General features: G+C 52.5%; 1 pseudogene; it reads left to right on the top strand.

Moving 5' to 3' along the window:
• The first annotated feature begins 955 nt into the window (after positions 1–955).
• The window catches only part of LOC119280071, a 55975-nt pseudogene continuing 48218 nt past the window's right edge, over positions 956–8712 (top strand).

The raw sequence follows: 8712 nt of genomic DNA, 5'->3' as shown, positions 1-8712 counted from the left end.
GCGAGCTCCAAGCACCTCTGTCCAAGGCAACCGTGGTCTACTGCGACAACATTTACTTGGTCTACATGGCGGCGAATCCGGTCCATCATCGTCGCACAAAGCACATCGAGCTGGATATCCACTTCGTGCGCGAGAAAGTTGCCCTCGGTGAACTGCGTGTCCTCCACGTTCCTACGACCCAGCAGTTCGCGGATGTTATGACAAAAGGGCTGCCTACGCCAGCGTTTCAGGAGTTTCGTTCCAGCTTGTGCATCCGCCCTCCGGATGCTTCAGCTGCGGCGGGGTGTCAGCAGAACACTCCTGGTCTCCCCACATAGTCTAGACGGGACGTGCTCTGGCGCACGATCCCCACTCCCTGGCGCACGTCGCCTGTTGTATACTGCGCCCTCGCACGGGCTTGTAACCCATATATACTCGGTCAATACAGAGGCAGCACCCAAGGTGCCTAGCTCATTCCCTCTCTCCCTCTCACACTATTGACGAGTAGGTGTAGGGGTCAAGAAGCGATGGCTCTTCAAAAAACTAATCAATGTAAGTAGTGCTTCAGTAAACCTTGGACCTGTAGGCAGTAGTGCTGCTTCGGCGACAGCTGAACTCGCAACGTGCCTATAAGTTCCTCCACCCAGCAACCTGCCCGGCAATGGGAACGACTCTGGTCCGCTTCAAACTGATGGAGCCAGGTGCCACCTCCTCCGTTCTGTCCACAACCGTGAGAAAGATTTGTTAGCTAGTTCCCTTTGAGTTCACTTTGGTGTGATAACGCATCAATCAATCAAGACAACTAAATTGAGTAGATCAAACTCATCCCCAACTGGCCCATGTAGACATGTGAGACCTGGAGGAGAGAGCTTCAAGGCTTAACTACGAACTTACGAAGACACAAAAGGAGATATGGGCAGCCACGTACTACTACGACCCAGGCATCTCCCGCATCGACTACGGCGAGGGACACGTCATGGTGCTCCGCCGTATCATGATGGACCAGTGCCTCGTTGCCTCCTACGGTATCCTCAAAGACATGAGCCGCCTCCTCACCAGGCCGGCCAGGCCGGAGGAGCTGCTCGAGTTCCACGATCAGAAATACGTCGAGACCTCCTCTGGAACCTCACCCCGCCGGGGTATATTAGCGACGGTGATCTCCAGCGAACTGCCGAGGAGCATGACATCGGCACCATGCGTTGCCAAGACGCCGCTTGCTCAAACGACAACCCCGTCATCGATGGCCTCCTGGGGTAATGCCCGAGCTACGCCGGCGTGTCACTTCCGGCGCGTGCTCCATCCATCCAACCCCGTCGTCGATGGCCTCCTGGGGTAATGCCTGTACGATCTATGTATCTAACCCATTTGTCGGTGTCAAAACCGGCGGATCTCGGGTAGGAGGTCCCGAATTGTGCGTCTAGATGGATGGTAACAGGAGACAAGGGACACGATGTTTTTACCCAGGTTCGGGCCCTTTCGGTGGAGGTAAAACCCTACTCCTGCTTGATTAATATTGATGATATGGATAGTACAAGAATTGATCTACCACGAGATCAGAGAGGCTAAACCCTAGAATCTAGCCTATGGAATGATTGTTGTCCGTCCTACGGACTAAAACTCTCCGGTTTATATAGAGAGGGCTAGGGTTACACAGAGTCGGTTACAACGGGAGGAGATCTTCATATCATATCGCCAAGCTTGCCTTCCACGCCAAGGAAAGTCCCTATCCGGACACGGGACGAAGTCTTCAATCTTGTATCTTCATAGTCCGGGAGTCCGGCCAAAGGTCATAGTCCGGCCATCCGGACACCCCCTAATCCAGGACTCCCTCAGTAGCCCCCGAACCAGGCTTCAATGACGACGAGTCCGGCGCACAAATCGTCTTCGGCATTGCAAGGCGGGTTCTTCTCCAGCTCCATGTACTTGTAGAATAGTGTCCGACTTCTGATAAATGCTGCGCTCCTTGGCTTCCACGTCCAATAAAGGCCATCTTCCACGTGTCGAACGAATGCGAAAAGCCAGGGTATTTTTACATTTTCTCCCCTAGCTGCTCAAATAAGCTAACTATATAAAAAGAGACGAGGATCTAGATCCGAACCACACCATCTCCCCTTCGCAAGCTTTCATCGGAGCGCTTCTGACCAGAAAATCCATTCCATCATGGACAGCCGACGCGGCTCCTCTTCTCGCGCTCCCAGCCCCAAGCCTGGGGATTGGGAGAGATGCTCCGTCCCGCATAGCAAGCTAGTAGTGCTTCAATCCAAGGGGCTACTCCCCCCGGCATATATGGTCCCAGTTCGATCCGGGATTGCCACCTATGGCGGCGGAGAGCGTCCCCAATCCCTCTCAAGGAGAGTGGGTGTGCCTAGTACCTTATTTAATAAGGGGACTCGGATTTCCAATTCATCCGTTTCTTCGAGGTCTACTGGAGTTCTACGGCCTCCAGCTACACAACCTCACACCTGCCTCCATACTGCACGTTGCGGGCTTTGTGGCCCTCTGCGAGCTATTCTTGGGCGTCGAGGCCCATTTCGCACTGTGGAAGAGGTTGTTCTGCCTTGTGCCCCGCTCTTAGGAGGGGTCAATTTATCAAGTGGGCGGAGCCGAACTATGGCGCATCGCCGGGACCGAATACCTATCTGGTACCCCTAAGAAGGCGTCCGAGGACTGGCCTTCGGAATGGTTTTATATGGATGACGTCCCCCTGCCAGACCCTGTGCAGATTGGCCTCCCTGAGTTTAACAACGCTTCGTTAAAGAAACGCCTGAGCCGGCGCCCACGGAATCCTCAAAGGGAAACTGACAGGGACGTCCTTTTACCTGATGAGCCGGATAAGATTGTTGGCTCATTCCGGATTGACCATGATCGAGGTCATGGCCACATGCATTACGCAGGGGGTGCAACCGCTTCAGTACAGAGGCCACCCCATGTGGGATTTCAACGGGGAGGACGACGCCACCCGGTGCGGTCGCAAGGGACCAGATTCGGCTGCCACTCTAACGAAGATCTTATCCACTTTGTACAAGGGAGAAGAAGAGGAATTCATCCGTGTCAATCCACAGGGCGGATTCTCCATGTATAACCCTCCGAGCTGGGTAAGCGAACACTTTCACTTATCTACCTGCTTTTGAAATTCTCATAATTGAGTACTTAGTGTGGCGATGTTAACGCAGGAGCTACGCCAGACGGTGAAGGAGATCAACAGCCCTCCCCCACAGCCCGAGGACCCAGAACGGTCCCTCGATCCGGATTCCCAAGAGGACCCGGACTTATGTGTGGAGTTAATTGATGGGGTGTTTCATCAATTGAGTAAGGACAACACCTTAGTGGCCATTACGGCTGATTATCCCGGACTACTTCCAGCCTCAAAGGTAACCGAGACCGAAGTCCCTGTACTTTGAAGGAGATCCATCCATGCCTTATTTTGAATGTTGTAAACCAATAGTGTTTCGTTTTGCAGGGGAAATCCTTGATGCGGAGTGCCGGGCCCACGGTGGGCAGCCAACAAGGGCCGCTGCAGCCAGGCGGGCCAAAAAGAAGTGCGGACCAGATCGAGACTCCGGTGCAACGGTACGGCGTGCGAATTTAATGCCTAGGGTTTATGCCCTCAAGTCATGCTAACGCTCATGCTCTCCTTAGGAAGAAGAGAGCCCGCCGGACTATATCCATCGGCCAGACTTCAAGGTCGGGTCCGGAAGTGGAGGCAGACACGGGGCGCGCGTCGGGCGTTCCTCCGACAAAGGATGCAGACGGGCTATCTGCCACCAATTCAGAGGTGGAGAGTGCCATGAACCACAGGCATCGCCGGACTGTTCTTCAGGACGCATGTTTTTCCCCAGAGGCATTGAACGCCTTTAATACGGGAGATGCGTACCTCCGTGCCACTCAAAATGGTATAGCCAGAGCCACAGAACAGTATGTAAAAGACATATGGGTGAGTAAATCTGATGGTTATATATGTCAGTAGCCCCCGAGACTTGAAATAGTTAAGATAACTGTTTTAAGGATCATATGTTATGCAGGGTCTTACAAAGAAGAACACGCATCTGTCTCAAGAGCTGGTAGAGTGCAAGGCCCAACTCGAGGCCGCACTGGCCGCTTCAGCTATTGCCAAGGGGACCCCCTCAGGTAATATATGCTCCGAAAAATAATTCCGTTGTAAAGTGCGGCATGTGTGCAATTCTGACGATAACAGTGCAGATGGGGCCGAAGTAAATCCGGACAAGCAACAAATCCTAGGCCAACTAAAGGTTGGCGAGAGCGTGCTGACAAGGGTGAGGCAAGAGAAGAACAAACTTCAAGACGCCAATACCCAGCTGGGCGAGGAACTAAAGGATGTTCATATTCAGCTGTCTGCTTCCGTAAAGGAGAGTCGGCGACTTCGACGCGGCATTTTTAGTAAGTGCTTGAACGAATTCTCGAAAAAAAATCGGCGAGGAAGTCGATTGACAGAGCTATGTCTGTAGGTCTGCTGACAGGTCGTCCTGCGGAGGAAATGCCCGGTTCAACGGGGGTCCTTCTTCCCGAGCTGTTGCAACTGCACGAACGAGTTCGGCAAGCAATGCAGGACGTCGTCCAGGCTATGTGGCCATCCCTCTCCGTGCCCGAAGGCCTTGGGGAGCTTGCAAAGAAGCTGGAGGGAGTGCGGCATCACTTCTGGTTGTGGAAGATATCGTCCTGTCGTCAAGGTGCCAGGGAGGCCTGGGCCATGGTGAAGACTCGGTACACGAAGGCTGACCCGAACCACATGGCCGAAGTCGGCCCTATGGGTCCTGACGGAAGGGAGATCCCTGTCAGTTTAGTATATGGCCAGGTAGAGCTGGCTGCAAAGTATTCTCAACTGGACTGTAAATTAGACCGCCTGTTGGATGGTATTGAAGAAGAATATACCGAGTCGGATTGACTCTGTAATTTAAAATGACATGAAAAATGCCTTCTATCCGGATTGTAGATCGTTTGTCATTGCGGACCTTTTCGCTTCGATCTCTGGACCCTATAGTCCGGAGTGTGTCCAAATACCCTCTCGATTATGTACGAACCGGGGCATGCATGGAGACAAGGCGTAGGGGTCATAATTGCTTTAGCAGACAAGTGCCCAACTAGTTGTGTTATATTACATGCTTAGTAATAAACATCTTCCAGGGAGAATAGTTCTGTTAGGGGTTCCTTTCCCTGGGAGGCAATGCCCTAAAGTGCATGTCCGAACTGCTAAAAAGAGCAGAAAAGCATCTGGGAGCAGATAAATAAACAAGAAAAATCATCTTTTAGTTCACCGACCGAATATTCCCTTAAGAACGCTAGCTTTCGGCTTCACCCAGTCTGAGGTACACATCCGGCTGACCCGACAGTAACAATCGCAGAGGTGCTCCCTTTACCACCTAGCCGAACGAACGGGAACGTAGGGGTAAGCACAAGAGCCAGGCAACCCAGCTTGGCCAAAACTTAAGTCATATCGATGCATATAATGGTGTATAAAAGGTTCATGCGGAAGTGTCACACATGTTTTGGGCATGAGGCCCGTTTATATAGACTTCTGATAAAGAAGCCCCCAGGTATGATGAGCGCGGGTGGCGCGTCAAGTATGTGCGAACAATGCGCAAGCAGGCCCCTAAGGGCTTGGGAGAAGAGGAAAGAAAATAAAAAGGTAGGGAGAAGGAGAGAAATGCCAGACAGCTAATGTGAAAAATTAAAAAAGGGGACAGAGGAAGGAGACGAACACGGAGTCCGGCGCTAGGCGTAGAATCTTCGTAGGCGTGCTGCGTTCCATGGGTTCGGCTCGAGTAGGTTGTTCGATGCGTTTCGAAGACGGTATGCTCCACCAGTCAGTACTTGGTCGATTATGAAGGGACCCTCCCATTTGGGCTTTAGTTTGTCCTTTTTCTTGTCCGGCAGGCGTAGGACTAGTTCGCCAACGTTATAAGTTTTGGCTCGTACTTCTCTGCTTTGATATCTTCAAGCCTGCTGTTGATAGAATGCGGAACGGGCTTTTGCCACGTCGCGCTCCTCCTCCAATTCGTCCAAGCTGTCCTGCCGATCGAGCTCGGCTTCTCTTTCTTCGTACATGCGCACGCGAGGTGAGTCATGAATTATGTCGCAGGGCAGGACCGCCTCTGCGCCGTATACCATAAAAAATGGTGTGAATCCGGTAGTGCGATTCGGCGTGGTCCGCAGCCCCCAGAGTACGGAGTCAAGCTCCTCTACCCAGTGCGTGTTAGATTCCTTGAGGGATCGCACTAGTCTGGGTTTGATGCCGCTCATGATGAGATCGTTGGCTCGCTCGACTTGACCGTTAGTTTGTGGGTGATAGACTGAAGCGTAGTCGAGCTTGATGCCCATGTTTTTGCACCAGAGTTTAACTTCGTCGGCCGTGAAGTTTGTGCCATTGTCAGTTATGATGCTGTAGGGGATGCCGTAACGGTGTGCAACCCCGGATATGAATTCTATCACCGGTCCGGATTCGACCGTCTTTACAGGCTTGGCCTCTATCCATTTGGTGAATTTGTCCACCATGACCAGTAGATATTTTTTCTTGTGGGTTCCTCCTTTAAGGGGTCCAACCATGTCAAGCCCCCAGACCGCAAAAGGCCAGGTGATGGGTATGGTTTGTAGGGCAGTAGGCGGCATGTGGCTTTGACTAGCGAATAATTGGCAACCGACGCATCGCTGCACTAAGTCCTGAGCGTCTGCTCGGGCCGTCGGCCAATAAAATCCGGTACGAAAGGCCTTGCTTACAAGGGCCCGGGCTGCGGCGTGGTGCCCGCCTAGTCCGGCATGAATTTCAGCCAGAAGATTTCGCCCTTCTTCTTCGGAGATACACCTTTGAAGGACTCCGGTTGTGCTCTTCTTATAAAGCTCTCCCTCGTGGACTTTGTAGGCTTTAGATCGCCGCACTATGCAGCGGGCCTCGTTTTGGTCCTCGGGAAGTTCCTGCCTAGTTAGGTAGGCTAGGAATGGTTCTGTCCACGGGGCAATGACTGCCATTATTGTGTGGGCTGACGGTGTTGTTTCGTTGGCAGAGCCACCAACTGAGTCAGAATGGTCGGTGAGGGGTAGTGTGGTTGTGTCCGAGCTGTTGTTTCCGGACTCTCCCTCCCATGTTACGGATGGCTTGAAAAGCCTCTCTAGGAAGATGTTGGGAGGGACGGCATCGCGCTTTGCACCGATGCGTGCCAACACGTCTGCTACCTAGTTGTTCTCCTGGGCTATATGGTGAAATTCGAGCCCCTCAAACCGGGCTGACATCTTTAAGACGGCGTTGCGATAAGCTGCCATTTTCGGATCTTTGGCGTCAAAGTCTCCATTTATTTGGGATACCGCGAGGTTTGAATCCCCACGGACCTCTAGGCGCTGAATGCCCATGGAGACTGCCATCCGGAGACCATGTAGAAGGGCCTCGTATTCGGCTGCGTTGTTGGAGTCCGTGTACATTATCTTGAGTACGTATTGGACTGTATCTCCTGTGGGGGACGCCAGAATGATGCCAGCCCCCAGGCCAGCCAACATTTTGGAGCCGTCGAAGTGCATGATCCAGTTGGAATATGCACCGTACTCTTTAGGGAGCTCGGCTTCGGTCCATTCGGCGATGAAGTCAGCCAAAACCTGTGATTTGATAGCTCGCCGTGGATTGTAAGTTATATCGAACGGGAGGAGCTCAATGGCCCATTTGGCAATCCAGCCCGTTGCGTCGCGGTTGTTCATAATATCATTAAGAGGTACTTCGGATGCCACTGTTATTGAACACTCTTGGAAATAGTGCCGTAGCTTCCGGGATGCCATGAACACCGCGTATGCTATCTTTTGATAATGCGGGTACCGTGACTTGCATGGGGTTAGGATAGTGGACACGTAGTAAACTGGTTTTTGGAGAGGAAACTTGTGTCCGTCCGTTTCTCGTTCGACGACGAGCACCGCGCTTACAACTTGATGAGTTGCCACGATGTATAATAGCATTGGTTCGCCCGTGTTGGGCGCGACCAGGACCGGATTTGTTGCCAGTATGGCTTTGATTTCTTCGAGTCCGGCCGTGGCGGCATCCGTCCACTCGAAGTGTTCGGTGCGCCACAGGAGGCGATAAAGGGGTAATGCCTTTTCTCCTAAATGGGAGATAAAGCGGCTTAGATCCGCCACGCATCCGGTCAATTTTTGTATTTGCTTGAGGTCTTTTGGGATATCCAATTGCGATAGAGCTCGGATCTTGGCTGAGTTTGCCTCAATTCCTCTACCGGATACAATGAAGCCCAAGAGCTTTCCGGCTGGCACGCCGAAAACGCATTTTTCTGGGTTGAGCTTAATGTCATATGCTCGGAGATTGTCGAACGTGAGCCTCAAGTCGTCTACTAGAGTTTCAACATGTTTGGATTTGATGACAACGTCACCTACGTATCACTACTGGAATCAGCTACTTTGCCATCTGCCAGATCTTTGCCATCCGCTAGCGGACGGCAAAGAAGCTCTTTGCCATCAGCTACCGAAAAGCAGACGGCAAAGAAACGGCAGACGGCAAAGAAGCTCTTTGCCATGCGCCATTTCGTTGCCGTCCGCCAGCCAGCTGACGGCAAATATGGAGGTGGCCCCCACCCACCCACCCGTTTAAAAAAACTTAACACCCCCACCTCTTTGCCGTCTGCTAGCAGACGGCAAAGAGAGATAACGGCGGACGGCAAAGAGTGGCGGACGGCAAAGAGCCGGGTAACTAACGGACGCCACCCCCCACCCCCGCCCGTTACTCTCCCT

Source organism: Triticum dicoccoides, chromosome 3B (genome assembly GCF_002162155.2).
Source record: "Triticum dicoccoides isolate Atlit2015 ecotype Zavitan chromosome 3B, WEW_v2.0, whole genome shotgun sequence".
NCBI classification, from domain to species: domain Eukaryota; kingdom Viridiplantae; phylum Streptophyta; class Magnoliopsida; order Poales; family Poaceae; genus Triticum; species Triticum dicoccoides.
This window is presented reverse-complemented; position numbering and strand designations above follow the sequence as displayed.